Genomic DNA, 6,227 nt, shown 5'->3' on the forward strand with positions numbered 1-6,227 from the left:
ACGACAGCTCGCGAAGACACGCGAGCTCAAGGCACGCGGGCCGGTGCTAAGAGCGCGAGCCGATCTTCTGCTTCATTATATTGTCCTCACGGGAGCGATCACACTCAACGTGGCAAGGGCTTCGAAAAAAAATTTATATATATATATATATATATATATATATATATATATATATATATATATAAGAAAAAAAAAGAAAAAAAAGGGACATTAACCAAAGATTTTGAATAAGTGTAGCATGCCAATTATATGTTGATGGTGTGCTCTACTTGTATTTAATTCGCGCGCAATGAAAAAGGACTGCTTACAAACGGATAAAGTGGAGCCCAAAAACTTTCGCCCTTTAATTTCGCGCCCGAAGTGCGGCGTCGATGACGTACGAATTTCACGGTATTCTTAGCGTATCTGGGTGCCTATCATGCAGAAGGTCGAGGTGCGCAAATAATGACATGTTAACAGTTTCTTCTTTTCGAATGCAGCGTAAGCACATTTCATCTTAAAAAAAAGAATAAACAGAAAAAGAAAAACGCGAGGAACCTTCGTTACCAGAATATGTATCACGCCACAGAAAGGTTGTGTGGTACTTTCGATGCGGTGTCGCCTCCTGTATTTTGTTTTATTGCGATAGCAATTATATGGACACTCAAAAGCAGATTTCTGCCGTCGCCGTCGCCGTGAGGTTCCGTATGACGTCAATGGAGATGAAATCGTCGCCGCGCGCCGCCGAACGCTGTATGTGCGAGTGAAAGAGCGCTAGGGACGCGCGCTTTCACGGGGAGTGAACGCACAGCGAAGAAACGCGCGTTCTGCGCTGTGCTCCCTTAAGGGCTGCAGAAGTAGGCGTGTCTTTCCTCCTCTACAATCACCATATATGTAGAGTAAACGTACCTTCTTCCGACGCGCGAAAGGGTGTGGGGGGGGGAGGGGGAGGGAAGGGAGGCGACGTTTAGCTGCGGCATCAAGTGCCTATTTATATCAGAGGCTCCGGCAACAGTCACCAACGCCGCACGCATTTTGAGCGAACGCGGGCAAAACGCCGGCGGCGTCGACAACAGTTCTGGGTGTTGCCGGTGCTGCTGCATGTCCAAGTTTATACAGCTGATAAAGCTGCTATCATTACTCCGTATAGCTCTCTTCAAGTTTGCTATCGCAATTGATGCTTCGCCTTTCAGGTGAAACTGCGACAACTTTTTTTTTGCGTCCTTTTATATTGTGGCAAAAACGGAATACTTGGAATAGCAATCTTAAACTTACTGCTTGCGCTGATTCGTGTCATCTTGTATGAAGCCTCTTGTGCGTCATATGTCTAATCACACGGAAAGCAAAACGAGGTGGCGGAAAAAGATGCAAGGGTAATTCACCCACATCTCGGAGGCAACAGCCGTCATTCGACGCACGCACGGTGGATTCGCCGAGGGCCGTCAATCACAGAACATTCACCAAGGCGCGTTGTATGTGCCTTGCTATAACGGAAGTTTCTCAATGCGCACTCGAGGCGGCGATTGACGAGAAAGAGCGCATGCGTGAACGGCACCGTGTGCAAGAGGACTTGCAGCGTGATTCTATAAAGTCGCAGTTTTACGCATATTTCTTTAACAGCGAAGCTTTTTAAGCCAGCCGTAATTTGTGGTGCGTATCAAGAAACTTTCAAGAAATAAACTTTCTTACGAAGCGGGATTCGAGCCAGCGTATAACCCCGGTCCCAAAGCGGGCGTCGTAACCACTAGGCTATAGAGCTACGCTTGCAGAACGTGCATTTATGCGAACCATATGATTGCGTTCGAGCGTAGTCGTCTTCATCCACAGCTGGCGCGTTCGTACGCTCGTGCTCTGCGAGGTGAAGAGGTTTTGCGCGCTATGAGAGCGAGCGAGAGAGAGAGACGCATTCACGGAGTGGGTCTCCTTGAACGCGGTGTCGGCATTGGAACGCGGTGTCGTTGTTGCAAGCTGCGCTGTGCAACGCACAGTGACGGCCGCAAGTCCGAGACGCGCGAAAAGAAATTATCATCATCATGAGTAATAAGATGGAAAGTTCGCGCGCACTTCCGGAAAATGCTGGGCTACGATTGCCCAACTTCGCTGTTTCAAGCGTTGCGCGGCCGAGTGCAAGGTCAGGCGTTTTTTTACTTACCAATTATCTCCTCGCGGTAGGTTGGTTGGCTGGTGGATCCCAGGTGTTATGGCTAACCCACACCCCGGTTAGTCCATGAATGTGGTGGTATAGAAACAAAATTTTAAAAATTTGTCAATTGAAGTTTTGTAATGGTAAATTAATAGTGATGATATATATATAAATGAATAATCATAGTAAAGGAGTGCATTCCATTTTCCAAAGAATTTTAGAGAGAGAGAGAGAGAAATGGGGTGGTAAAGGCAGGGATATTAAGTGGTTTGCTATCCTGCACTGGGGGAAGAGTAAGAAGAAATGAAAGATAGAAAGACTAGCGGAGAAATAAAGCAAGTGCACGAAAGAAAACAAATAGAGAAGGTGGGGAACGACCGTAAGAACTATAGCCTATTAGGTCACTCAAACGCAAAACCTTCAAGAGTGCCTTGACCGACTTGTGGTGTGACGACTGCATATAGGCCGGCGTATCCCAGGACTGTCTACCGAATTGAAATTAATTTTAAAGAATACATTAAAGACATGGTAGGACGGACTAGCCTGCAATGGCAGAGCTGCGTATAACCAATCTATAGCTTAGATTAAGATTTACGTTTGTAGTCCTTTAAACATTTTTGGGACGGAAAGTATAACTTCACAAATGTATTAGAAGATGGATCTTCGGAGCCGGACGGTTAGGAGAGTTTTTCGTATTTTTCTGCTTATCCTTTTGTCAGATATGCCCAGAGGTATTTTTAGGGGCGAAGCTCCTTATGGCGGCACCAATTCCATCCCCGTCGTAGTAGTAGTAGTAGTGTGTAACCAGTCTGAGAAAAATGAGAAAAAAATTCCGAAGTTGTGTCCGTAGCGCGGAATCGAACAAGGGACCCCTCGAGCGCGCGGCGTTAGCCCACTACGCCACGAAGCGGACATGGACAAACGCACCACGATGGCTATAAATACCCAACATTAACGAAAGGCCGCGTTTCTAGCGCGTTTCTAACGCGTTTGTGCTAGCGCGTTACGGCCCGTGTAAGAAGCTGGTGTAAGACGCTGTGGCCTCTCCACCTTACCTTCAACGCGTTTCGAACGCGCTGCCCAAAGCGGTGGCAAGTCAAGTTCAAGTCGAGGAGCGTTTATGAATACGGGGGGTATACTCTCTCAGCAGTCATGTGATGGCGTCGGCAAACGCGGTGCACGTTCCGGCATGTGTAAATGGCTGCGTAAGACGCTGTGGCCGCTCCCCCTTACTAGAGAGTACTGCACGTTTCTAACGCGTTTGTGCTAGCGTCCCCTTAAGCGGGAGATCCGATGATTCCCTCCGGAGCTTCGCCCACTCATCATCATTCACCTCGTGGATCTGCTGTAATTTTTTTCCCACTTTGTCCTTTCCGCTACGACAACCTACTTCAATCTCAACGCGTCAGCATCTTTTTCTATTTGGTCTTGGCAAAATTTCCAAGGCTGACGTCACTTCCTCTTGTTAAAATAGCCTTGATTGCTTTATATAGTCGACGTTAGCCTCACCGCCAATATCCGGGGCTTTGACCATCATTTGAAGTGCACTCGCTACAAGCTCTATATTTCCTTCCGTTAACACTTAGAAAATATGCGATTAATTAGTCGTCTCCTCGCTTTTATCACGGAAACATCGATGCGATATTTACATATATAATCACCCTGAAACAATGGCTGCGTCTTAAAGGGGCATGAACGGCGACAAATTGTTAATGCTTCCAAAGCCAATTTTTTGATGTAGTCGCTGCATCGTCTACGAAACGATAACATAACGTCACCTTGAAGTCAGAATACAAAAAAAAAAACCAATGAGGAGGAGACGCGCAAAGTTATCTACCATTTTGATTCAGATAATTCGCAGCAGCGACACAAAACACGACGTTCCATTTCTCGAGAGTGTCGATTAAATTAAATTTGTGGTTTTACGTGCCAAAACCACGATTTGGTTATGAGGCACTGCCGTAGTGAAGGACTTGGGATTAATTTTGACCTCCTGGGGTTCTTTAACGTGCACACAATGCACGGTACACAAGCGTTTTTTCATTCAACCACCATCCAAATGCGGCCGCCGCGGCCGGGATTCGATCCCGCACCCTCAGGCTTAGTATAGCGCAACGTCGTAGCCACTACGCCACCACGGCGCGTCCTCAGGAGTGTCGATGAGAAGACGCCGGACGTCCAGGACTCGCTGCCTTTGTGTTAGGGCGAGGTTTAGTCCACCTACTTTCCCACCGACCAACGTTCAATGAAATCCGCTGTGCTCCAGAAGATGCAAGGCTAGCCCATGCTAATACATGCTGAAATCTGTAATTTCAATGCCAGGTTCGTTGACTTCCAGCTTACTGAACTGTCCTCTGTTTTGTTGTTTGCTTGTTTCAACATCAGATGATAATTGCGTCGCTAAGTTTATCATAAAGATATTGTTTCAAGGTGACAATATGACTCTTGGTTGAACTTCGCGGGCCATGTTTGGGTATATAGCCAGCAGTATGTCTACACCGCGCTCACTGGGCTAAATTTTAGTCGGGGAGAGTGCAAGACAAGATACGCGCCTTACGATAGACGCCAAAATTGCACAACTCCATTAAAAAGTGACCAACCACCGCAGTCAGCTTGTGTTGCATAGCATAATTACGCATTGACCACCGTACCGTAGTGACAAGCCTCGCAAGCGTAGTAAACCACATTTGAATTGATGTGCTTTTACGATCCACGCATGCACTGAGGAATTGAGACACGCCCAAAGGGAAGCCTACGGCATTAATTTTTACAACCCCGGTGTTCTTTGTAACACACTTTAATTGAAGTTCAATGGATATTTTCGTATTCGGCTACCATCAAAACCCGACAGCAGCGCAGGGGGATTTGAACCCATGACCTCGTGCTCAGCAGCAGCAATTCATAGCCGCAGTCACAGCGGCTAGTGCACCGCATTGGTATTTAAATAATTAAGGTACTGACGCTAACCAATGAACCCTTTTCGCTGAGCAGTTCACTCTGGAGGAACGAGATGGCGCTTTCAGCGGCGCGCCGCACGTTGCCTCTGCGAAAGCGCGCGAATACGAAACCTTTACTGCTCCTGCCTTGCTGCTGTGCGATCAGCTGTCGGAAATGCAACTGGGTGTTCGCTAACGCACTGTGCTTCATTCATGCTGCAACATGTGCAACGGTAAAGGGAAGACGTGCGCAGCTAGTAGTTGGCAGCAAGCATAGTGACGGGCACTATTAAGGAATGGAATGAATCTTCAGGACCAAGTCCATGGACCGCTGCTACATAAGGACGTTCTGCGTTGCCGGCCCTTCGCGATGCACGGCTTTCCTCGAGGATAAAAAAAAATCACTCTTCGGCCAGCGTTGTATCGCTAACGTCCAAAGAAAGGACTTCAATCCCGGAACGTTGGCAACAGTGAATACCGCTCGTTACACAGTCACAAAGGGAGTAGCGCCGCTTCCTGGCATATCAAGTTTGTCTTACTTTAGCTACACACATTCACCCCATGTCAGACGCAAGCTTCCGCTTTATATTGCCAGCGTATCAAGAATAAGGGAATGGTCGCACACTTGAATTATTGCACCGTTGCATGGGTGACGGCGACTCCACCGACTACACACGAATGTTCGAAGCTGTACGTTTCGTTTCGTGACGTTCCACCGAGTAAGCGAGTGACTAGTGATAATACGTCTTTGCTACAAACTATTATGAAGTACAGAACATCTACGTTCCAAGCCTTGTGCGCAGCAAGAATACATCTATCGCAACTGAGCACACCCGCGAGCGATTAGGCAGAAAATAATTTAGCGGCGATTTAGCGGTAAATGCGAGAGAATTGCGCTAGAAGTACGTCGCACACCTCTGAAGTCCCGTGCTCTCTCCAGGGCTGCGGAAGATGGCGCCAACCTTGCCCTTTCTCATCCGGAACAATTTCTGTCTCCCGGATCCAGGCGTAGTGAGCACCGCAAGCGCTTACATGTCTTTCGAAGCTGTGGCGGAATATTCGTTTCGTGCAGCACCCAATCACCTTTTATATGCGATATCCGCCTAAACAGAGGTCTGCTGCGCCGAGCCGGCGTCATAGACATCCAGTGTAAACACGAAGAGAGTTGA

The sequence above is a fragment of the Dermacentor silvarum genome, chromosome 8 (assembly GCF_013339745.2).
Source record: "Dermacentor silvarum isolate Dsil-2018 chromosome 8, BIME_Dsil_1.4, whole genome shotgun sequence".
In the NCBI taxonomy this organism is placed as follows: domain Eukaryota; kingdom Metazoa; phylum Arthropoda; class Arachnida; order Ixodida; family Ixodidae; genus Dermacentor; species Dermacentor silvarum.